Source organism: Dipteris shenzhenensis, chromosome 10 (assembly GCF_047967505.1).
Source record: "Dipteris shenzhenensis isolate YYH24624 ecotype China chromosome 10, Dip_SZ_1.0, whole genome shotgun sequence".
NCBI classification, from domain to species: Eukaryota; Viridiplantae; Streptophyta; class Polypodiopsida; order Gleicheniales; family Dipteridaceae; genus Dipteris; species Dipteris shenzhenensis.
In genome coordinates this window covers 19,998,418-20,024,827 of record NC_141605.1, presented here as the reverse complement: position 1 = coordinate 20,024,827, position 26,410 = coordinate 19,998,418, and the positions used below count along the sequence as shown (strand labels likewise).

Here is a 26,410-nt window from a genome sequence, read left to right as displayed (position 1 = left end):
AGAGAGAAAATATCCAAAAACTGATTTCCTGAAATCAACATCTCCAGCCCAATGAAAGTGCTTGCCCGCAGGAAAAAGAATGCTCTTCGGATGCAGAGTGAGCTTATTCAGTAGTGTGTTTGCTATTGCTTTCCAGCTTAGTTGTGGTTGAGATAGTGGCAATTGAAGGATTGTGAGGATGGCACAAAACTTCTTAGAGTACTGGGGGATGCCATATGAGAATGCAGTGAGATTCTTGGAAAAGATGGAATTTATAGTACTTATGAAAGATAGGGCAACCCTTGAGATTTTGTTTCAGATCCTGAATTATTGCTTGCATGGAGATGCAAAAGCATGGCTGGAGACTCAAGTTGCTACCTTCAGGACTGCTCATCCTCAACAGCAAAATCCGGAGTATACAGTGGTGAGAGCAACTTTCCTTGCACAGTTTGCACAAGCTAGGAGCCCTAATGAAGTTTGGAAAGAGCTGTGCAAAGTGAGGCAGGAGGAAGAGCAAGATGTGAATTAGTATCTAATCCAATTTGGGAGGTTATGGAGTTTATGTTGCAAAGCTCTTGTTCCAGAGGTACCACCTCAAATGATCAAGCATGATCATTTTATAGCTAGCTTGAAGCCTACACTCATATTGAAAGTGGAGTTGAAGAATCTGGATAGTTTTGAAGATGCTATCAGGGTGGCCAGGGAGAAGGAATGGAAAGTTGAGAGACAGCAGAGGTAGCTTGGAATGCAAGAAGAGCCTAAGAATCTAATTGGAAGTCCAGAAGTAATAAAGGCTTATGCAGAGAGAGAGCCGGTGTCTGTTCCTATGCAAGATGACTCACTGAAGAAGGACTTGCATGATGCTATAGAGCTTATGAAGTCACTTAGCCTAAATTGGATGGAGACTACAAGAAGAGGAAGACGCCGAGGCATGCAAAATAACAGGAGAGATGTGCAGGCTGGGAGTGAAGGAAATTCAGCTGGAATAAGTAGAGGATGGGGATACATGAACAATGTGAAGTGCTGGAACTGTGGAGAGTGGGGACATATCAGCCCTCACTGTGATAAACTAGCAAGAGTAGGTGGAGAAATTTATCCCGTAATGCAGAAGACAAATGATAGGTCAGGAGACTTCAATGTGGAAGTGAAGGATCTGAATCAGCCCTCTACCAATGAAGTCAAATGGGAAGATAAAGGAAAGGGGAAGGCAATCAACCTGATTAGGGTGGAGACTATTCCGAAGATCATGCGAGTGGTGGCAAAGAGAACAAGGAGTATAATAGGAGAAAATGGACCCTCTGCAATAAAAGGGAAGCATGTAGAGTTTGATCTTAGTGCTCAGCCTCCTAAAAAGAAGAGTCGGAGGCCCAGGAAACATTACAAAACTTCATATTTGCTTATTGGTCAAGAACAGGAGGAATACACACATTGATGAATGATTTGAAGGGGAGGACAACCAATATAGCTTTTGCATAGTTACTTGGTTTGTGCCCGAAGCTTAAGAGAGAATGGAGGAAGTTGGCTAATCCCAGGAAAAGTAATGAGCAAGAACCAACAAGAGGAGAAATGGAGATGATGTTTGTAGAAGATCTTCCAGATTTATGCCCTACAGTGGATGCATGGTGTGGAGGTATGAGTGTTGGAGAGGCATATGTTGATGGCAGTGCACAGATAAGTGTGATGAATCAAGCATGTATGAGAGGTTGGGTCTAAAATTGCATGCACATTCAGATTTTAGGCCTCGATTGGAAAACCATGTGAAGGTGAGTTGTCTGGGTATATGCATGGGAGTAGTAGTGGATGCTTTTGGAGTATCATGTTGCATTAATTGCCACATAATGCCTGTTGGTTTGGGGGCATACCTGTTGATTTTGGGCAGACCTTGGCTCAGACAGGTGGGAGCAATACAAAATTGGAAGATGGGTACAATTACAGTGTGCATAATAAGAACGGAAAGGCCAAGAAATTTGATATGAGTAGCATACGAGAAATGGAAGAAAAACCAGAAGAAACAAGCATGGAAGAGGAGCCAGGCAGTGAGACAGAAGAAGAAAGTACTACATCTGAGGAGGAGGGGCAAGTATCATTTTTGTTGAAGGAGTCTAATGCATATGAATTGCAGATAGTAGAGATACAAGAAGCTAAGGAGGAGAGTAAGCTTGAAGATATGGATAACTTGATGCAACCCCCACCTTCCCAGACAGAGAGAGAAGAGATATTGCTATCCATGCTGAATTCCAAGAAGAAGTAGAGAAGGAGGAGTATATATGGTCATTCATCAGTATCCAATGCTATTTGTTACCTCACATGAAGAGATCAAGGATTTTAGATGTGAGCCAATGCACATTGAGCTAAAAGAAGGCAGCAGGCCTGTTTTTCAAAAATTGAGGAGGATACATAGAGAACTTTTGCATGTGCTGAGAGTGGAGTTGAATAAGTTGCTCAAGGTTGGGTTGATATATCCAGTGGAGCATTCAGATTGGGACAGTCCAATGGTAATCATTCCTAAGCACACAGGAGGATGGAGAGTATGTATTGATTACAAACCTCTCAATGCAGTAACAAAAAGAAATCATTATCCTCTGCCTTTTATTGATGATATATTGGATAGAGTGGTAGGATATGAAAAGTATAGTGTGTGTGATGGATATTCTGATACTTCCAAATTTCAATTGTAGAGGAAGATCAAATCAAAGCTACATTCATCACACTCTGGGGTTGCTTTTGTTATAGAGTAGTGCCATTTGGATTAAAGAATGCACCGGCATGGTATCAAGAGAATACTGATGAAGTGTTAGCCCCTTTCATTAATAAATTTGTGAGAGCATTTTTGGATGATATATGTGTGTATAGTTCCAAGAGAGAGCATGCATGGAGGCTGGATCAAGTGTTCCACAGAATGGATAAAGCAGGAGGACAAATCAATCCACAAAAGTGTCATTTGGGATGCTCCAAAGTGAAGTTATTGGGACATATAGTATCTCAAAATGGCATTGAGCCTGATCCAGAGAAGGTGAAAGCCCTTATCTTACTTCTAGCTCCCTCTACATCTAAACAGTTGCAGACTTTTGTGCAAAAAGTGAAGTATATGACAAGATTCATACATTTAGTCTCTCAACTATTGTATCCTTTGCAACAAGCTATGAAAGAAGAACCTCTGCAATGGAATGAGGATTGTGAAGTAGTGTTCAATAGAGTGAAGGAAGTGTTGGGAGAGATTTCTTGTGTGAAAGCTCCAAATTTCTCTCAGACCTTTTATGTGAACCCTTGATTTGGACCAGATGCTGTGAGAGCCATCTTATTGAAGAAAGGGGAGCAGTCCTGTTATATGAGGCCTATGTATTATGCTAGTAGAGTGAAGACAAAAGCAGAGAGGAGATATACAGAGGTAGAGCTGATTATGTCAAGCTTGGCATATGCTTGCAGGAAGTTCAGGGCATATCTTATCTCAAACCCATTTGTGGTTTTGACTTGCTACCCTTTATTGCTTCAGCTTGCGAATAATTCAACACCGTCTTGAAGCATGATGAGGTGGTTGGTTGAGCTACAAGAATATTATTTCTCAATTCTGGTGGAGAGCACTTCTAGAGCCACACTGGCAGATCTGTTAACATACAAAGAGGGTCCCATTTTGGTGAAGGAAGTGGAGAAGAAGATAGATAAAGAGGAGCATGCTATCATTCCAGGAGCATCTATCTTGCATTTTGATGGCTCATACAAGAAGAGTTTACATCAAGCTAATGGAGGCTATGTGATTACTAATTCACATAGCAAGGTGATACGGAAGGAGGGAGTTCATCTCAAAGCCAGAAGCAATAATGAGGCAGAGTATGCAGCATTATATGAGGGGTTACTGGTTGCACTTAAGCTGAAAATTCAAAAGATAATGATCAACGAAGATTCTCTACTTGTTGTAAAGCAGGTCCTAGGAAGTTGGCAAGCAAGAAACCCGAGGTTGAGAGGGTATCTAGCCAAAGTAATAAGGATGCTTCAACAATTTACAGCATGGAATATCCAGCATGTGCGAAGGGAGGATAATCAAATGGCACATGAATTGGCTCAGGAGATGAGTGATCAAGATCCAATGATCGCAAGGCTTTAAGATCCACTGTATAGAGGGAGAGAATTCCTAGCTCAGATAGTGGATTTCTTACTTACTAGATATCTACCTCAGGAGCTTAAGAAGAGTCGGAAATTCATATGGAAGAGTAGACAGTATATGATGATTGATGATGAGCTTAACATGACAGGGGTTGATCAAATTTTGAGGAGAGTGCCTTGGAGAGAAGAGATATATTATATAATATCATCCAGTCATGAAGGAGCTTGTGGAGGACACTATGCTTTTGAGATAACAATGCAGAAAATACTTCTGGAGGGTTATGTGTGGCCTTCAATACAGAAGGATGTGCAACACTGGTGTAGATCCTGCCATGAATGTCAGAGGATGGGAAAAAGAATTCTTAAAATGGAGCCAATAAATATTATGTTGGTTTATGATATTTTTGAGAGATGGGGGATAGATGCAGTTGGTCCTTTACCCAAAACTGCTAGAGGGAAATGTTATATGTGGACCACAGTGGAGTATTTATCCAAATGGGTAGAGGTGAAGGCAGTAAAAAGAGTGGATAGCAAAGGGGTTGCTGATTTTATATATGAACACATATCCTACAGATTTGGGATTCCCCTAGAGTTACTTTCAGATAATGGTCTTGGATTCAGAGGAGAAGTGATGGATTACTTGTGCAGTAAGCTGAATATAAATCATAAATACATCACTCCATATTACGCTCAATGCAATGGGTTGAATGAGAATTTTAATAGAGATTTCAAATTGATGATGAAAGGATGACAAGAAACCACACCAAAAACTGGGATTTGGAGATGAATTGAGTTTTTTGGGCATATAGGGTAGCAGTGAAGCATAACACTCAATTCTCTCCATTTCATTTAGTATATGGGAAAGAAGTAATACTGCCATTGGATGTGGAAATACCAGCTTTAAAATTTTTGATTGAAGAAGGATATGAGCCTATAGACAGTTACAGGAGAGATTACTGGCACTGTAGGTGATGCAATTAGACAGGGATTTGGCTTTTGAGCATTATGCCAGAGTGCAAATGTGGAGGCAAGAGTTTGAAAATGCAAAAATTAAGAAAAAAGAAATTGAAGATGGAGACTTAGTTCTCAGATATAAACTGGATAGTACATTTCATACTACTTTTCAAACCAAATGGGAAGGTCCATACAGAGTGGAGAAGAAATTTGAAAATGGAACTTATCAATTAACTAATTTAGATGGTAATAAACATAGGAAGAGAGTCAATGGTGTCCGGTTAAAGAAATACTTTGCACGGTTGATGGTAGCACTGAAAGAGGAGGATCATGAAGATAATGAGATGTGGCAGAACCGGTGGAAGTCAGTGCAAAGTGAAGAAGAAGAAAATTTGGATCTTTCATCTCTTTTTGGCTCATTGTTGGACATGAATGTCACAAAAGAAAAAAAGGGTTGCTAGAGATGTGTGGATAAAAATGTAAATATGCTTTTCACTTGTTGCATGCTGATGGGTAGATGTATAGCTATGTACATAGCTAGTTGGTGGTGGCTTTGAGTTCTGGACACTCTCACAAAAGACTCTACACTGATGTATATGTTTTCTTCAGATGGTAGATACTTCTACGAGGACTTTTGGGAGATTGGAGTTTCCCAGGAGCCAGTGGCCAAGAGATCTATTTTATGAAATAGATATGATATAAATTTTCTAAGATTAGCGTGTAGATATTATATTAGAGTCAATTGAGTGTGGGGTTTGATTTTGTAGATATATTTGTGGAAGGAGATAGAGTGATACCAGTAGAGGAGTTACTGGAGGAAATGAAAAAAACAAAAAATGTATTTTTGTTTAGAGGTAGAATCATAGTATGATACAGTGAGCTTCACTTGGAACTTTCAGTATGAAGAAATCCTCAACTTTAAAGCACAAGGTGTGTGTTATATACTGTTGTATGTAAATGATGAAGAGTGGCAGGGTGTTGAGCTACCAACAATGGAAGACCTCCCAGAAGAAATTCTCTGGATGAGTTTTTGTATAGATGTTGAGTTTGATGAGTGGATATAAATACTAAAGGAAAAAGAAACATGAAAACTATATATTCATACATGATCTTGGAATTGGGCCTGTTTGTGCAAAGCTTTGAATTTGGAAATGATGTACATGTAGAAATCTTATGCTCTGAAGTACATGATCGTATTTGGTCAGTCTTAGCAAATGTGAAAGAGGAAGAGTGGATTAATCTGCCATTGCCACCAGTAGAACCTCTCTTGGATGATGTGTTTTTCTTTGAACTTGTCCAGGATGAAGACTTTCAAGGTTGAGGGAGTTTATGGTGTCTAGGGTTTTGGGTAGGGGTGAGTATATGGAAGAGATTGTAGTAGTTATAAAGGCAGTATAGTGCTCTATCTTTTTTTGCAATCAATGTGCGATTAGATGGTTGCTGTGGGAGAATTTCTTGGTCATCGGAGCCAAGATGATAATAATTCAATGGGGGAGGAGCGGTGGCACATACACCTGCTTTGCTGGTAGCCCAGCCTAGCATAGGCGGTCCTATACATCATCATCTAGCCATGATGTGCGAGTAGATGGTTGCCATGGGAGGATTTCTCTATCATTGAAAAATTCTAATCTGGGCGGCTTGTGAACTAGATGGCCCCTCATGCAAAGTCATTGTTATTATAGTCAACTGAAGAAAGGAAAGATGAAAACATGACATTCGATTAGCATTGAGTCAATTCATCAGGCTGTAATAACAACAATAGTTCTCATACTAAACTATTTCTATTACAACTTGATACACCAACTGAATGCTAATCTAAGCTTGTGAGCTCATGGTCATGGAAAGTCATTGTTATTACAGTTTGATTCCGGCTCTACTCTGAGCCTGTGAATTAGATGGTCCCTCATGCACAATCATTGTTATTACAGTTTGATTCCAACTGAATGCTAATCTAAACCTATGAATTAGTCGGTCCCTCATGCACAATCATTGTCACTTAAACAAGCTCGGTGGCTATTTGGGATTAGTATACTATTTGGGATTTATATTTTCCCTTATTTGGGATTTATTGAAACAAGCGCAGTGGTTGTTTGGGATTTACTAAAGATTATATTTTGTGGGGGTTGCAGTTAATCCTAAACCAACAAAAATGCATTTTGTTGCCAGTGCCTACCTCCTCTAGCCTTAACTATCATACAACTAACCTGTCATATTTATTAATGTAATGTGTGAGGAATCTATCGGTACACGAGTCTTCAAAGATGGAAAAGATCTGACTAGATTACATCATTGAGCATGTCAAGACGGCTTGATTTGACAAATTAAAATATGTGAACAATTACATCTTGGATAGTAGGAGGGCAAACTAATTAAAAAACCTGACATGTCTCGAGTGAAGGAACAGCAGAGGAACAGAGATGGAAAGCCACATAGGCAATGACATTTTTCCTACCGCTTGTCGTGAGCTTGTTGATGAAGCTATTTCACAAGGGGTCCCTCAACAACCCAAGATTGTTGTACATGAGATTGATCGCTTGGAGAGGAACATAGAGTTCCCAAGAGTGTCATTCACAAGATGGTCATATTGCACGAGGAACTATGGGAAGGCCTTCAATACTATAAGAACCCAGAGTTTGCAAAATATGTTGCTGAAGGCTCCCACTATGCAAAGTGTCCAGCCTGCATCCTGGAATCCTTGTGTAAATATAAAGTCCTTCAAAGATCTTAGACTTTATCTCTTGTAATCTTGGATATATACTACCTGGGACTTTTTTAGGGATTGACCACCCCTCTAATACAGTCGGCTTTTCAATAGAACTTGAATTAAGTAGTAAATTGTCTTCTTTGAAAAAAATAAATAGTAAATTCTCTTTGTATTTATCCATACTTAGATACGATGGTGGTCTCTCACTACTACACACGGGCCCTATTCTGATGCTTAAGCACCACCGTTTACCATGCGCAAGGTGCTAACCGTCGGTAAGCGAAGTGGGTTTAGTCAAGTGTCGCTATATAGTGACTCTAGGCAAGTGTCACTATATAGTGACATTTATACAAAGTCGCTATATAGCAACACTTACTAGACTTGTAGACGGTCATTATATAGCAACACTGAGACAATTTCCTATAGCGATGTTTTACAGAGAGTGTTTTTTCCCGTACCAACCTTTAAAGATAGTTTTTCCCAATGATAATTTTTTTTTCCTTTTCATACATGTTTGATCCTTTGAAAGAATAAAAGTACAAGAGCATGTGCATCAAGTTTGAAGCTCATATATTCATGTCCAAGTTTGAGATGAAAAAAATCAATGAAGAGCATTTACATCAATGGCTTCATCCTGACCCAAGTCTAGCAAGCCAAACAAGTCTATCTGCAACTCTATACTGAGTTGATCTCTTATATCATCGTCGTACTCTGGCATTGTACGTTCAATAAAGTGTGGTGATTCTTGATGATCGTCATCTTCTTCCTCAATATCGTGATCTCCATCTTCCTCCCGTACGATGTCATTATGCGCATCTTCCTCTTGGCTCATATTGTAATCTTCATCTTCTTTGCTAGATCCATTTGAATCAATTGGATCCGACATTGGTAGTGGCATCTCCATACCCACATCTCTATCTTCAAAAATTTGCTTATTTTGTGGTGCAACTTGGATCACGTACCACCATGGATCAGAAGGATCTGGATGAAAAACCACCTATATTGAAGATGGGTGCCAAATCCCATCAATTATATATATGAAATTATGCTTAAGTACATGTACCAATGGATCTTTAAAAATGAAAGCTTCGATTAATTAAATCATTAGTATGCACCTGCTCACATTGCTTAAGAAGAACAAAAGTATCACTTTCATTGGTCCAAAGTTTGGTGGAGTCTATTGCAAAGAAACTGCTATTGTCTTTCCTCACTATCGCATGGGGACTGTTGTAAATAGTTCTAAACCATTTTACATCAAGAATGAAAATACTAAATGGTCTAAAATCAATTTCATAGATTTCGCATATGGTCCCATAATAATCCAATTGCGACGAGAGAAGATTGCTATCCAAAGCACTTGCTCAGCTATCTTGTGTGAAGTTAGCCATGACTCCACAATCATACATGACTCTCTTTGAATCGATGCATTCCACGTGAAAATGTTGTCCATATGACCATAATGCACTGTACTTTTTATACTGCAAAAGAGCATCATTAAAACAATGAAGATGCATCTATTTTATAGCGTATATTGCCACAAATAATTACTTAATTACATCAGAGGTAAGAAACTTACATGCATCATACATCTAGATGATAACTCTCGTTTGCACTCGTTTATTGTCTCTCCATCGCGTTCGGCTTTATGTAGAGCTAGTTGTAGCCAATCAAGTGACATGTGAGTGGGGAGAAGGGTGAGATCTCGTGGATATGGTTGCGATCGCCTGTACATTACTCTGAATCTCTTCCTTGCAACTATTCTTTATGCTTTGGCCCTTTCATATCTCTCAATCCACTTCTGCATCTCCTTGCTATTGAGAATACAAAACTTATTGAATTTCTTGATTTTCTCTTCGCTCATCTTTCTTTCAATCCCTTTTCCTTGGGGAACCTTGCCAACGATGTGATCATCATCCTTATTATGCCAAGCCTGCGGCATATCGGGATCCGTGGATGTAAGAAACTCTGTGATATATACTAATGACTCTTGCACAAGATATCCCTCTACCATGCTTGCTTCTAGTCTTGCTCTTTGCCTTACAAATCCCTTCAAAGTTTTCATAAAACGCTGGAGAAAAAACATGCATCGACTATGAATGGTACCTGTAATGGCCACCTCATCAACTATCTGCACAAGCAAATGTACTTGAGTATCATATTGCTCGAGGGAAAGTGCTTCTCAAGCAAGCATACGGCTTCGATGGAGTCCACCCTAGCCTTCTCGATGCTCGATATGGAGATCTGTTTTTGAGATATCCACCTATTTTACATGTCCATGTAAGATATATTCATAATCAGTCTGCAGATTACTCAGCTTAAATTGAAGAAAATGCAATCAATGCGATTTGATAGTAAAAATACCCCACAATACCACTGATCTTGAATATAGAATTTCTAACATCTTCTTGTAAGCACCCTTTCACTATAATTGGGAGGATGAACTATCAAAGCAACAAAGAAGTCATGTCAATAATATAACATAATCATAATTACACTAATGCATCAGGATTATTGGTACACTAATCCTACAGCTTAGAATACCTATAAGACCTTGTGCCAATCATGGGACTTGAGCCCACCAAGCTTATTGTCCTTTTAAAATGCTCCTTTCAAGCAATGCATGTACCCTGTGGGTGTTCGAAAAGAGGCAATGTCCACCTTGACCACTGCCTCCTCTCTCTCGGAGAGGATCCATGTTGCTTTTGGGAGGATAACTTTTCTCGAAGCACACACATGGGGCCACAAATGAGACATCCTATTCATAGCGTGCAAGTCTTCTCGCACTCCTCTCGAGTCTTTGAAACCAACCAAGTATGCCCAAATAGTAGCCCCCACATTCTTGAAGATATGCATGGGATCCAAGAGATGATTTTTGATTTGTAATTGACCTCAATAAACAAGCTCATGAAAGATGGATAGCCTCTTCATACCATGAGGAGGTTCCTCTCCATTCACCCTCCAAGCCTAAATCTAGTCACTTGCCTTCAAATATGGTGGTGGTGGATCAAGATGACCTCCATGCGTGAGATGGTCCAACGGGAGGTATCGAGCATGACCTTCATAAACATTATTCCTCATATGTTTGGAGTATCGTGCAAGCGCGGTTTCAAACCCAGTTCACAAATAGGACAATCATGGTACCCACTTGTAACAAGTCTTGCACGCATGCATGAATGTGTTAGTATAAGACATGCACATGAAAGAGAGTCATAAAAGCAAAATCCTATATTATACATGTAAAGACACAACCACGTACCTGCGTATTCTCCATATCCTGGGTAGTCATGCATGGTCCACATCAAGATTCCCCTAACCAAAATGTTATTGGTGTGTCTAGGAGCTCTAGAAAAATCAAAGACCCGCACTCCTCTCCATAAGATCTGTAACTCCTCTATCAAAGTTGCCATGTTCACGTTCATATTTTTGGCCTTGTACTTCCTGGCACAAGTAGTGCAAGAATGAGCTGTCCCTTCTTTATTGTTAGCCATGGTGGGATATTGTAATTCACCAAGACTATGGGCCATGTCGACCAAGATGTCGAGCGTAATGCGAAAGGGTTCATGCCATCCATGGTGAGCCCAAGATGTAAGTTGTATGGCTCCCTCGAAAGCTTGGCCACTGATTGTCTATGTGCTTCCAAGATGCACAATCTGTGGGAATCCTCAATGTGTCATTAGTGGACCGATGAGATGCATGCCAACTCATCAACTCCGCTATGGATTTGCATCGGAACATGTGCTGTATTCTTGCAATGATGGGAAAGTGTCTCAAGACCTTTACCAGTATCTACTCACCCTGCAAGTCATCTCTATATCATTGTTCCCACACTCCGGACAACTAGCCAAATCTCCATGCTCAGGGCGAAAGAGAATACAATCATTGCAGCAAGCATGGATGGTATCATAATCCATACCCACCATTGTTAGCATCTTCTTCCCCTCTTTTCCTCTTTTCCTCCCTCTTTCCCCCCTCTTTCCCTCATATGCTCATGCATAAGCATAAGCATATGCTTTCTCTCTTGTTCTCTTATGCATATGCTTTTCCTTCTCTTATGCTTATGCTCTTTTCCCCTCTTTCAATCTCTTTTCCCCTCTTTCTTCTCTTCTTTTCACCTCTCTTTTTCTCTTCTTTTCATAAGCATATGCATTTGCCTATACTTATGCTTATGCATGAGCATATGCTCATATGCTCATGCATGAGCATAAGCATATGCTTTCTCTATTTTTCTCTTATGCATATGTTTTTCCTTCTCTTATACTTATGCTCTTTTCCCCCTCTTTCAATCTCTTTTCCCCTTTTCCTTCTCTTTTTTTCCCCTCTCTTTTTTCCTCTCCTTTTCTCTTCTTTTCATAAGCATATGCATTTGCCTATGCTTATGCTTATGCATAAGCATAAGCATATGCTTTCTCTCTTTTTCTCTTATGCATATGTTTTTCCTTCTCTTATGCTTATGTTCATTTCCCCTCTTCTTTTTCCCCTCTTTCAATCTCTTGTCCCCTCTTCCTTCTCTTCTTTTCCCCTCTCTTTTTTCCTCTCTTTTTTCCTCTCTTTGTCTCTATTTTTCTCTTATGCATATGCTTTCTCTCTTTATCTCTTATGCATATGCTTTTCCTTCTCTTATGCTTCTTCTTCTCTTTTCCTTCTCTTATGCTCATGCATATGCTTTCTCTCTTTTTCTCTTATGCATATGCTTTCCCCCTCTTCCTTCTCTTCTTTTTCCCTCTTCTTTTTCTTCTCTTTCAATCTCTTTTCCCCTCTTCCTTCTCTTCTTTTCCCTCACCCTTCTCTTCTTTTTCCCTCTCTTATTTCCTCTCTTTTTCTCTTCTTTTCTCTTCTCTCTTTTTCTCTTTTTTCCTCTCTTTTCTTCTTTTCTTCTCCTTTTTCCTCTCTTTTCTTATTTTCATCTCTCTTTTTTCCTTCTCTTTTCCCCTCTCTCTTTCTCTTTTTTCCTCTCTTTTTCTCTGCTTTTCATAAGCATATGCATATTTGCCTATGCTTATGCTTATGCATGAGCATGTGCTCATATTCTCATGCATAAGCATAAGCATAGGCAAATGCATATGAGGAAGAGCATTTGAGGGAAAGTCGAGAGAAAGTTCCCTCAAATGCTTTTCCTCATATGCATTTGCCTATGCTTATGCTTATGCATGAGCATATGCTCATATGCTCATGCATAAGCATAAGCATATGCTTTCTCTCGACTTTCCCTTAAATGCTTTCCCTCAAATGCATTTGCCTATGCTTATGCTTATTTCTTTATTCTTAGTCGTATTCAGTTCTTCTTTCACATGCTCCTTAGCCGTATTTGGTTCTTTTTTTTTCAAATAGATTCTAAATGGAACAACCATGCCGTATTTGATTCCCCACATCGCAAGGATTCTAGACATAGCTTCTTTGCTAGCTCATGTAAAAGAAAAGATTCTGCAAGAGAGCGACTGGGTGAAGTACAACATGGGGGTGCGTGGACTTGGGTAGGGTCCAAGTGAAGGGTAGTGGAGCAGGGGTGACTGAGAAATGCACGACACAACCTATGGGATGTTCATAGGTTGTGGAGAGACCGCCATGACCAGTGGAGCCTCAAATATGATTATGTAAAGGACATAATGGACCGTGTGGAGGCCTTCGTGGATTGCGACAAGTACATATGCTGAAGAGCATGGCCGCATATTAGAAGAAGTGGAGGATGAGGTCCCCAGTGACCCACCTAGCGGTGCGGAGGAGGAAAGTACCTCGAATAGTAACGCAGAGCAGTAGACAAATTTTGGCATTTTTTGGAGAATGTCTCTTTTGGAGACAAATTTAGCTTAACCATACTTTTGGAGACATACTTTTGGTGATATTTTTTATATATGAAAATCTTCTTGGATTCCACTTGTCTTTCATAAATATTTGTCATTTCAAAACTAGCTTTTCATAATTGTCTTAAGTAAATCATTGTCCTTTCATATTTATCCTTTATATGTTGATGTCATTTCATAATTTTCACAAGTGATTAATTGCCTTTTCATAATTTCTTGAGTTTGAATTTCATAACTATCTTAAGTAATTAATTGTCTATCCGCTTCTTACCCGCTCTTGTTTTTTGTTTTTTGTCTTTGTGTTTGTGTCTACATTTGTTCAATCCCCCCAAATTAGACATGGGATCATGTTGCACGTCCGACGAGTACAAAAACCCTCGTAGGAGGAGACATCATGATCTCTACTCTCCAGATGACTTTGATTCCACTCAAGCGACACCTCAGGGGCCTATCCTTGTGACTACTCCTGGCTCAACTCCTCTCGGATCTAGCACTGTGACTACCCCTCGGGGAACTCCTTTGCTAGCAGCCCATGTCTTTGTCGGGAGTCCCGATGAGTTTGTCGCACAGATGACCGATGCGGAGGAGCGAGATTCTTCTCTCTGCTATCCTAGAGGACCTCAGCAAATCCCTCTTCTACACTGACGGCTAGACCTACTATCTAGCTGTCCCCTCTAGCCCCTTTGATTGAGGGATCATCACCTAGACATGCCCATCATAAGGGAAGGAAGAGTAGGAAGGGTCTCTTATGCTGTGCTGACTCGGGAGTTATAGACGAGTTAGCTCACTGACATCCCTTCAGGTCTCCACTTGGTCATGAGACCATGTACCAGTCAGAGGTCCCTTGCCCTCTCCTACTTTGACTGCTACTCCTCACTCCGTAAGCACTTGTGGTAATCCCACTCGCTCTGGCTCTGCCACTACCATGAGTACTCCTTACTCAATCGAGGACTTGTCCTATGAAATCACGATTTCTGGAGAGATAATAGAAAATAAAAAGGGCTCAACACTGATGGCCACCATGAGGTGGTTGATGAGCCACCACTTCAGGAGCAGCATAGCTGCTGACTAGCAGTACTAGGATGACCAAAATAAGTAGGCAGTCATCGATGAATTGAAAAGACAATACCCTAACCCCCCAAATTGGGAGTTCAATGAGGATTACATGCGAGAGCACATGAGTGGGGTCTTGAAGCATCGTAGGTCAACCTTGCATACTTCCTCGCAAAGGGGAAGGCTAAACCCAGTTGGGCAGACAAAGCTAACTGGAATTTTTTCAAGAAGCGATACAGGGACCATCCCGAAATGTTCAAGGGTCAAAGGAGGGTTGCGGGGAGATGGCTGGACTTCGTAGGTACTTCGCACTTTGGTGCAGGCAGACAGTTGGCATTTGAGGCAACCGTGGTAAGTCTACTTCTTTTCATTTAATTTATTGTTCTATTTGTTTTATTACATATTGCATGCACTTTATCTAACTCTCATAAATTGGGCCCATAGCAAGTTGCGATATGTCACCTTCCCATAGACACAGAGATGAGATGCGGGTTTCGCATGGGAACAAAGCTGTGGTTTATTGAGATGGAGACCATGGGAGCAATGGTCGATTGGGCTGAGGTGGCTACTCGCACGGTATAAGTCTACTCCTACTTCTAATCTCACTTTTTAAATTGTTTTATTCTTTAAGTTCCAATCTGATTTCCAATTAATATAGTTTCACTCTTAGAGTGCAAGCTCAAATGTCCCATCAACAGAGGTGAACGATGATGACGAGGGATTAGGCTTACATGGCTTTGATGAAGGCCAGGAATCAGGCACAGCTCACGAGGGCCAGGGATCAGGTGCAGCTCATGAGGGCCAGGGATTAGGCATAGCTTATGAGGGTCAAGGATTAGGCCAACACAATGAGGATGAGGACGAGGATGACGACTCAGATGAGCAGCAGTAGTAGTAGTATAAGTAGTAGTTTGTATATACTTTGGCATGTATATGCTTTTGTATGTCGGTTCGTTTGAGCGATTTTGTATCACCCTTTTCGAAAGGGTAATTTTGTAATAAACAATGTTGCATATCTTTGGCATGTATATGCTTTTGAGAGATTTTGTATCACCCCTTTCACAAGGAAAATTTCGTACCAAATAACATTCTTTTGTAATTACTAAAAAAAAAACATTAGTGGGGCAAAACAGGGCATGCTGTGGCCTTGTTTAGTCCCATTAATATTTTTTTAAGCTTTTGTTAATCGTCGCTATATAGCAATGTTTACCAGTGTTGCTATATAGCGTCACTTATATAGCGATTGTTCTTTTTCGATGCTAATAGCGACGTAAATACCGACCTTTGCGCCCGTTAATTTTTTTTAAAAAAGTGTAAAAAAGGTTGGTATTTTCGTCAAAAAATGGCTTGTACCTTGTAGTGTCTTTTCAAAATATAGAAGAGTAAAACTTGGTTGTATACTACCTGGGTATATAACTTTAGGGGCTGACTATACATTTGGCTTTTCTATATAACTTGAGTTTTAAAGCAATAATTTGCCATTTATACGTCCTTGGATATGATTGCTTCAGTCAGTTGGACCTTATAATTTAAAAACATTGCATTTAGTTGGATTCGAAGGTTCTACTTTCTTATGTGACTGCTTCACTCATGACATGCGATTAGATGTGGTAATTCTAACCGTGTGATGTGTTCTTACAATCTATCTCAGCTTAATGCTAGTTCTCATTCTAAACTATTGTTATTACAGCTTGATACACCAACTGAATGCTAATCTACGCTTGTGAACTAGATGCAAAGTCATTATTATTATAGTCTGATTTCGGCTCAATGCTAATTTGAGCCTGTGAATTAGATGGTCCCTCATGCATAGTCATTGTTATTACAATCTGATTGCTAATCTAAACCTATGAATTAGATGGTCCCTCATGCACAATCATTGTCACTAAAACATGCTCGGTGGTTGTTTGGGATTAGTATACTGTTTGGGATTTACAGTTTCCCTTGTTTGGGATTTATTGAAACAAGCATGGTGGTTATTTGGGATTTACTAAAGGTTATATTTTGTTGGGGTTGCAAGTATCCTAAACCAACCAAAATGCATTTCGTTGCCAGTGCATACCTCCTCTAGCCTTTATTGGTGTTTGAGCTGACCCAATCACGATTGCATGATGTTCCAACCACTGAGTTGGTTCAAGACAATCACATTAAGTCCAAGCTAGCCTGGCTCTGGTGTTTGAGTTGAACCAACCACACGGTTGCATGATATTCCAACCATCGGGCTGGTTTAGGACAATCACATAATTGGTGTTTGAGTTGACCCAACCAGTATTTGAGCTAAACTAGCCACACGGTTGCATGATATTCCAACCACTAGGCTGGTTTGGTGTTTGAGCTGACCCAAGTTCTAACCACGATTGCATGATGTTCCAACCACTGAGCTGGTTTATGACAATCACATTAAGTCCAAGCCAGCCTGGTTCTAGTGTTTGGGTTGAACTAGCCACACAATTGCATGATATTCCAACCACTGGGCTAGTTTAGGACAATCACATTAAGTCCAAGCTAGCCTAGTAAACCATCCCAAAGCTCAATGACAAACAACTACCAGGCTGGTTTAGGCAACCACTGACCTGTGTTGTATCAAGAAATGAAATAAGTAAATCATCCTAAAGCTCAATCACAAGCAACCACCAGGATGGTTTAGGCAACCACTGACGTGCATTGTATCAAGCACGTGTATGATGTGCTCGTCAAACATCTTGTATCCCATCTGCTTTCTACAAATGTCCTTGTTATTTGGAGAAACTCTCGAGAGATGCACGAAGAGTGGAAGCAATGCCTGATCATCCCGATTTGAGTAGTCTATGGGCTTCAACAGAACGTAAGAAAAGGAGAGACAGCCTAAGTGCAGAAGTCATTGCAATAGTGGTGACGTTTTGGCACAAAAATACAAGATGTTGGTAGGGTTGTCACTCTATGAACTTTAGAGTGTAGGCTAAAGCTTGTGAAGACTCGAGAATGGTATTTACATGAATGGCTTGATGTTGCTTCCTCGAATACTACCACCAATCATGACTCATGGCAATGATCAAATGCGTGCATCTACAACAATTGCTTTCCTACTGCTGCTCTACAAGGAATCTTCTGTTCCTTGTGCCCTGACCAGGCTTTTCATCTTTTCTATCTCACAGTCTCTGTTTGCTTCTCTTGTAAGCCATGGCGACCTACATGTTGCCATGACGACGATCAATGAAAAAATGCCAAACCAAAATAGAGAGAAGCTAGTTCGTGAGGCAAGCAAAGAATAGAAGACAACTTACCTGAAAGAAGACAATGGCAAACCAAAGTCTGTGCAAGGTCAAGTCGAGGTGTGTGCGGGTTGTAGGGCATTTGCAGGACGGGGGCACATTACAGGTACTTAATCTTCCAAGATTTGATGGGCGGGAGGTGTGAAAATTCAAAATTTGTGGGAGTAGTGAAATTTCAGCCGCTAGTTTTCCCTCCTCCGGTGATACACGTCAGCAAAATTGGATATCCCAAACAAGTGCAATGTGGCTTAAAATGCTTGAAAACACAAATAGGACAAAGGGCGCACTATCAGGTTTGGTGTTGTGTATTATTAAATGCAATGACCTATGGCATGCTTATGAGCCATATAGAAAGAAAGTGCATGGAAAAAGAAACAATTCAAAATTGTAAATAGTGTTGGATTTATCAAAATATCTTCACATGCACGAATTGCACTTTTTCAACTCCTTCCATTTTAGGGTGAATCTAGATATAAATACCAACAACTATCAATGTTTTAAGACCACCATGCACTAGTCCCAATAGTTTGGATTCCAAATTTTCAATCCGTTTTGGTTTTCAACAAATCAAAAAAAGTTATGAAGTGTGCCTTTTTGAAATGGGTATGCATCACTTTAGCACAACATTGGAAGCCCATTAACCCATGCATGATGATCTCATTTAGGTGTGTCCTTGGGTTGAGGAGAAGCTCACGTAGTGTACTTTAGAATGACTACTTGGTTGCATGTATTTATAGAATAAAATTTTGATGTTTTTGAATAAAGTGCTATATCCTATAGTCTTCAAGATGCATGCTTCACATGCAAGCTTCACATGCAACATAGCACTTGTAATGCTTTAATAGTCTCGTTCCAAATCCTTATTCCATAATTTTTTACTCTCATGTTCAAGTTTGGAATGTGTACTACAACTTGAAGACAAAGTTTGTCGAATTCCATTGAGCAATGCATAAGTTATGGGTCATGCAAGATACCTATATATAGAAAAGTCCCTAAACCTCACAAAAAATGGCTATACCCAAGCAAACAATGACCCTATGGATCAAGTGAAGTAGAGGAGGTTCTCTTGATCAATTCATTTTCTTTGCTATCTCAGTACATTTACAATTTTACTTTGCTAGATAATTAGGTCTCTACGTATTTCTATATTTTTAGTTGCAATTCTTGTAGTTCATTTTCTAGATTGCATCCCACATGAGAGTGACTGGGGTCAATCAGTGGTTTTACGGTCGGGCACCTATATATTGGAAGGCCTTTTCCTTGTGATGTGGATTTGAGGTTTCATTGAGCGTCTATTTGGGCAATCATAAATGATTTAGGATTTTTTGTAAGTTTTACCAAACTAGAATTTTCTTTTGTATGCGTTGGAGCCAAGTGCTAGTATGAGTCATGTTCATCTTGGTTGATATCCATGTGCTGTCCACTTTCCAAGTGTAAGAATAAGAATCTATTGGTATCCATGTGCCATCCACTCTCCAACTGTAAGAACAAGAATCTATTGGTATCCATGTGCCATCCACTCTCCAAGTGTAAGAATAAGAATCTATTGATACATTTATATATATAATATATTATATTGATATATACAATAGAATATTGCTCATTCTTTTAAATCCACAATGGACAAGTCCTTAAAAAATTCTTAGAAAGAATCTTGCCTAAAATAGCATCTCCATTGCTCACCTTCTAGTCAAGCATTGATTTCCTATACTCCAACATGATTCACTCAATAAAAGTCCGAAGTACCTATTCAAGGGGTTAAGTTATGAATCATTTTAAAGAAGTCATTTAAAGGTTTAACATAACACCACCAATATCTAACATAATTGTGTTGCTCAAGCCAAATGGCAACCAAAAGTGCTGCTTCTTCCTTAGAAATGGGAATAGGTCTAATGAGGAATTGGCTGTCTTTGTACACCATATTTGTTTTGGTCTGCTTGTGTCGGCCATAGACAACCCAAAATATAAAACGGGTCGAAGCTGCTGACATTAATGCTTGAAGTTTGTGCTTTGGTTGGAATTGAGAAAAGCTAACCATAACTTTAGAGGGCATTCTCGTGATACCCAGCGCAAGGCTAGAGAATTTTTAACCTACAAGGTTGATTGCAACCCGAGAAGGATGCAAATTTTTTGTTGTTAGTCGATTTTCACATTTGAGGTGAACCATAATATTTTGGTCGGCTACAACATGTAGAGAAAATGGTGAAAACCAAAATCTACGCTTATTCTAGTAGATTTTCTCGACGTGCTCGTGGGAAAATGGCACAAACCCTCGAAAGGACAAGATAAGCGAATGTTTGGCTAAAAGTTTTTCCATGGGAATGCCCCCAGGTACACCCGAGGATGAGTGCGGACATGTCACAAATGTGAACTCTTGCCTTGGTGTTAACGTCTAACGTGTTGTGGCTTAAACTATGTATATTGTTGGTTTCAAAAAGTAAGTTGTCTATTTATTATTGTGAATATATTGATTGTAATCAGTCAGTTAGAGTACGTGAAGATGATGGGGAAGCTTGGCTATGCTATTGCCTTGTTTGCCGGCTATGGCGATGGAGCTCCTGCCGGCTTTGGCTATGGCGTCCTCCTGCTGTCTTTGCTCCTCCTCTCCTTCATCTGGCTCCTCCTTTCCTCCCTCCACTTCTATCTCTGGCGCCCTACCTCCCTCCGTTGCTCCCTCCTCCACCAGGGCTTCAAAGTCCTCCCCTACACTCCCATCGTCGGCTCCTTCCCCCTCCTCAAACGCCTCGAGTCCCTCTCCCTCCTCTCCGACCTCCCCTCCCCCTCCCACCACCACCTCCTCCTCCCCCGCATACTCCCCCTCCACCACAAGGTCTTCTCCGAGCTCTCAGGTATTCAATTTGTTTCTTCTCTGCTGCTCTTCCGATTTCTCTTCGCACTTTAATTACAGTCTTGACAGCTCCTGATGCCACATTGATCATTGCCGATGCCAGGCGATACTTTCGTTTACTGGCGGGGTACTCAGCCCTCCCTCGTCGTGGGCAATCCTGAAGATGCCAAGGTTCTCCAAACTGCCGACGTAAAGCATTTCCAGAAACCTGACGGTGCCTCCAAGGTTTTTCACAAATTGCTGGGTCATGGGCTTCTTCTGACGAACGGGGAAGATTGGCACAACCACCGCAACATCCTGCGGCCCGCATTCTTTCCAGAGAAGCTTAAGGTGTCAGTATCGACGTTTGAATACGTGTCTCTAGACCGAAACACTTATTAAGAAGGCTCCTGTTCACCGTTTGCTAGATCATCCTCGGCTTCTCTGCCCTCTCTGGGTTCTAAGGCCAATTGATGTATTGCCAACAGGAAATGGTTGCGGACATGTCCGCGAGCGCCGTCCAAATGGCTCGGTCGTGGGAGGTCCAGATTAAAAATCAAGGAGGGAACTCGGCCGAGATTGAAATCGCACATGATATTAAAAATGCTACAGCGGACATTCTTGCTCGGACATCCTTTGGCTCCAGCTATCAGATAGGGAAGTCTGTTTTTGAGAGACAAACGGCGCTTCTTAAACTCGTGATAAAACTTAGCTTACCCAACAACATTATTCCAGGATTTCGGTAACCGTTCCCGCACAATGATTCCAAGCTGTGTCGTTCCTAGTCAGTTTCTTTCGTAAAATGTTGATGAAACTTCGTACTGACTCCCGCACTTAAATGTGACAGGTTTCTTCCCATTGGTTCCAATCGTGAGTGCGCCAAGCTGGAGAAGAGCGTGAACGAAGATCTTCGTAAAATAGTAGAATCACGTAGGAAGTCCGTATCCCATGGCGGTGCCACATCCTTTGGGAGCGATCTCTTGGGTTTGATCTTAGCTGCACAGGATCAAGAGCTCAAAGACCGCAGCAGCAGCAGCGTAGGCCTTACTACTCAGGAGGTCATAGACGAATGCAAGACTTTCTTTTTCGCTGGACATGAAACAACTGCTAATCTACTGGCATGGACGATGGTACTCCTAGCCCAGGATAGGGAGTGGCAAGAACGAGCCCGTGCAGAGGTGCTTGAGGTCTGCGGCAAGGAAGCAGAACCGAACGCAGACCAGCTGAACAAATTGAAGATAGTAAGCTCGACAAACTCTTGCTTGTTATTCGTTTTGTCAATTGTCGGACGTCAAGCAAAGTGCCCAGAGTACGTGCTGAGGTGCAACTTCTGACCATGTTTTGCTGATGTACATACAGATGGGGATGATTTTGAACGAGTAACTGCGACTGTATCCACCGGTTCCGGAGTATGGAAATCGGGTTCCGGTATCGAATCAAGGGAGCTTCAAGCTGGGAGAGAGGAGGCTACCGGCAGGGACGGGGTACATAATTCCATGTTTGTATTTGCAGAGGAAGAGAGAGATATGGGGGGAAGATGCGGACGAGTTCAAGCCAGAGAGGTTCAGCAAAGGAGCGTCGAAGAATGGGTTCATGCCATTCGGGATTGGGCCGAGGAGGTGCATCGGGCAGACGTTCGCGTTGATGGAAGCGAAGGTGATAATGGTGACAATTCTACAACGATTTGCGTTCGAGCTATCGCCAAACTACAGACATGCTCCTGAAACCTTCATCACCATGAGGCCCAGACATGGCGTCCAAGTCCTCCTTAGCTTACTCTAAATCCTCTTATTAGCACAACTACATAATTTTCTGTGTACATCCCATTGTCCAAATGAAATGCAATACAAATGGGTCACCTAATCTAAAAAATTCTTGATCTCCGCATTCAACCATCAGATTTCCACCGGATTTGTTCGAAAGGGTTTTGTAATTTTGTGTTGCATTAGTGTCTGCATTCATAAAATGCATGAGATTAACAAAATTTTAAAGATTTGAAAGATTCATCCAAAAATTTATTTCGTGATCTAATTAGCCCCTCATTAAGCCCCTTAATCTAATCCAACTAAACGCCCTAGTCTAGCTCTCCCTCCCCGTAGTTAATCAAACTCTACTGCCCTCCGCTCCGCCCACCCTGCCCCTCCGCGTCGCCTCCCACGCCGCTCCCTCCCCTCCGCCTCGTATCGCTCATCCCCACCCGCTGTGCACTGCTTAGGAAACCCGCCTCGCTTGCTTGCACCGTGTAGCTCCAACCACCTCTTCCCTCGTCCATCTCCCTGTGCCCCTTCCCACAACAATTTCTCATCCGCCATCACAGTCCTCTCTCCCCTCCTTCCCATAACACCGATCTCTTACGATGGCTACCACTTGTACAATCGGACAGCCTAAGAAGATTGGAGGGTGAAGCGACAAGCCTTACTCAGGAGCAACGTAACAAGATAGCACAGAATATAACGGGCTTTGGCTGGGGACATTTTAGCGCTAAGGTGCAAACCTGCAGGTGCGTTCTGTAAATGTACACGAAGCAAGGCGATTGCTGCAAGATGAAGGGTATACTCTTTTTTGTGTGCGTCCGAAAGCAGATTATTATAAATGCGGAATGAGGGGCGCTGCTACAAGCTGAACCCATGGCGAGTTGAACCGAGGCTTTGTGGCTTGGAGTGGTAGCTTGGGGTTGAGGCGCGACCTGCTGCTGCTGATCCGTGACGCGTACAAGCTCCTCCAATATACGCCTCCGCAAAATTGCCAGCTGAAGCTCGATGCTCTGTTTAAACCAATGTATGGCGGTTCAGAGAACTCTGGAATTGGACACGTGGCCTTCCCTCTCCCCCAATTTTCCCCTTCAACCCCTCCTCCCCTGCCCCGCTCCCTTCTAATGGATTTTTTTCTCTGATAGCCCCCCTATTGGGTGTTAAAGCCACGCAAGGTTTAGCTCTCCTATCTTTATTTGTTATTTTGGCTTGCTTGCACTTGTGTGTCACATAAGAATCCCTTAAAGCACAACTACATTTATGAATCTAGATCCTCTCTCATCATCAAGCTTATTAGCAAAATACATTGATGTGCCTTATTGTCATTCAGACCTTGAGCTATGGATCCCCAATTTTTGCTAAGCCACCCCTCTCAAATGAGTGTAATATAGCTAGAATATGGGTAGTAGTCACTCTTTAGCTCGCCTATCTTGATTTATTAATATGCATTGTTTGCACTTTTATGTCACATAGGGATGGTGTTTTCATGAGGATTTTCTTTAAAAAGATTATGTACAAAAGAAGTATTTAAGAATAAAGCTATAATAATTCCATAAAGCATAACTACATTTATGAGTCTAGATCTTCTCTCCTCATAAAACTTATTAGCACAATGACATTTTTGTGCCATACTATCTTTGATATCTTGAAATATGGATCACCATTATTTACTAAGCCTCCTTCCCATCCTATAACATGGATGGTAGAGTGGGATCAATATACATCTAATCAAGAGGAATTTTAGCTGAAAAACTTATTATAGGATGGGTATGTTGGCATCTCAGACATCACTATCTTGTTGCACTAGTGGTAATTGGCAAGCACTCTAAAAAGGAACAAAACCCACATGTAATTTTTGAAAAAACATTAGAGTGCAACCTCGTTTCACGTTCTAATATCACCTTCATGGTTATGTAGTGTATGCATATTGAGCATGATCAAGACCCTTGGAAGCAACCATACCTAGAGTAGGCTGTTTTGCTAACTTCAATGTCTCTACTAGTGCTACTATTGTCTTGGCTTGAATCGAGAAACCATGCTACTAATGTTTTTGGTTAAACATCCTCAAGTTGGGAAATTGTGTCATCTTTCTTAGCATCTTGTGATGCATTACTATTCCACTTACCGTTTTGTTAAATGCATGCAGGTAAATCTTGCCAACCAATAAGTTATATAGCTATAAAGGAATATTGCCATTCATGATCAGTTTTAGTTTGGTCCATTGTTATATAGCTCTTCAAGAATGGTAAAAGCCACTAACGCTCCCAAACAGAATTGTATTGTTCCTAGCGCCTTTCTACCAAGAACCTCCCAATCTTCAGCTGAAATATTGCAGGCTTCTTTGCGATCCCACCTAATGGCAAGAAAAGGTCCTTCTAGTATAGATAATCCTTAATTTGCAATTGGCTTTAGCTGCCTTTATGAGATGTCACTTCTATTTTACAATTGATTTTGCTTTAGGCTCATTCTCAATAGGTGCAGTCCAATGCTCATGGACTGAGATGATAATTTTGGCTTGCCCTCACTATTGTATGTGGAGTCTGATCTTTTTTTGGTCGCGCTTTGGACCCAAGCGTGCTTATACCCATTCTATGAAGAGGGGGGGGGGGCAACGCACCCCCTACGATGTTGCCGAGGGGTCCCAAGGGGAGCCAAAAGCATACATTAGGCTCCCTTGGCAAGGGTTTAGAGATAGCGTCCCCAAAGCCAAAAAATGGAAGTTAGTGCATGAGTTGCTTATGACTTGTGTGGTCAAAATTGTAAGATAAGAGTGTGGCTCCCATAGAAGATTGCCATTCATTATCAGTTTCATCTTGGTCCATCATTGTGAATTTTCACTCCCGTGATAGTATTTTTTGTTAGCAAAGAAAATCAAGGCCAATCAAGTAAGTAGTAGATACAAATCAATGCAACTAGATCAATGCTAATGAAGCAAATCATGGATGCATGTTGCAACAAACAAGTTACATAGCTATAGAGCATTGTCATTCATGATCAAATAACTTATATAGATGTGGAATATTGTCATTTGTGGTCAACTTTCCTTTTGATCCAATTTTGCAAACTTTAATGCCCGTGATGATTCAATGCCCACATAGTGTTTTCTTCAACTAGCAAAGCAAAGAAATGCCAATGAAGTAAAGAAGCAAATACATCAACAAAACTAAATCAAGGCCAAAAAGCAAAGCTCATCAACATAAGTCACAACAAAGAATCAAAGAAATGAGTGAATAGACCACAACAATCAAAAGTAGAGCAAGACATAGTAACAAAAAATAAGTGGATCAACGAAGTGCAATGAAGCAAATTAAAGAAAGACATAGTATTAAGAGGAAAGATGCAACAAATACAAATTAGTCAATGAATTAGATCAAGTAGATACATTATTTTATGCGAAAATTTCTTTTATATTGAATATTTAAAGCTCTTGCTCTTAGTACCAAAGCACAGGCCCTTTCTACAAGGTCTTGACTAATACAAAATACATTATTTTATTTCAAAATCTCTTTTACATTGAATATTTAAAGCTCTTACTCTTGAGTACCAAGCCCAGGCCCTTGACTCTACCAAGGTCCTAACTAATAGGTTGCTCTAAGTGCTCTGGAGGATAAGGATCCTCACCAGTCTGCTTTGGAGGATTAGGATCCTTGCCACTCTTTAAGCTTTCAGGCTCAGGCTCTTTGCTTAGTATCTAACCTGCTCCACTTTCTTGACCTTGAGGTTTGGGATCCTCGCCAGTCTTCCCGCTTTCAGTTTTAGTCTTTTGCTCAGCTGCTCCACTTCCCTGGCCTTCATCTAAGACTTTGGATGGCTTACGGGGTTTTAATTTCTCTACACTTTCCACTTCTATATCCTTCCCTTTGCCTTTGATGTAGTGGACTACTTGCCTCTGGCCCTCTTGTATGACAAGTGGAACCTCCTTTGCTCTCTCTGATACAAAATCACTCTTCCTCTTCATGTGTAGTTCAAGCATGTGATCCCCACTAGATGAA

The 26,410-nt window shown here is 40.9% G+C and overlaps 1 pseudogene; it reads left to right on the top strand.

Annotated features, from left to right (window-relative positions):
* Nucleotides 1-1,545: 1,545 nt before the first annotated feature.
* Nucleotides 1,546-22,449, top strand: LOC147897528 (cytochrome P450 CYP72A219-like; annotated as a pseudogene).
* Nucleotides 22,450-26,410: the final 3,961 nt, after the last annotated feature.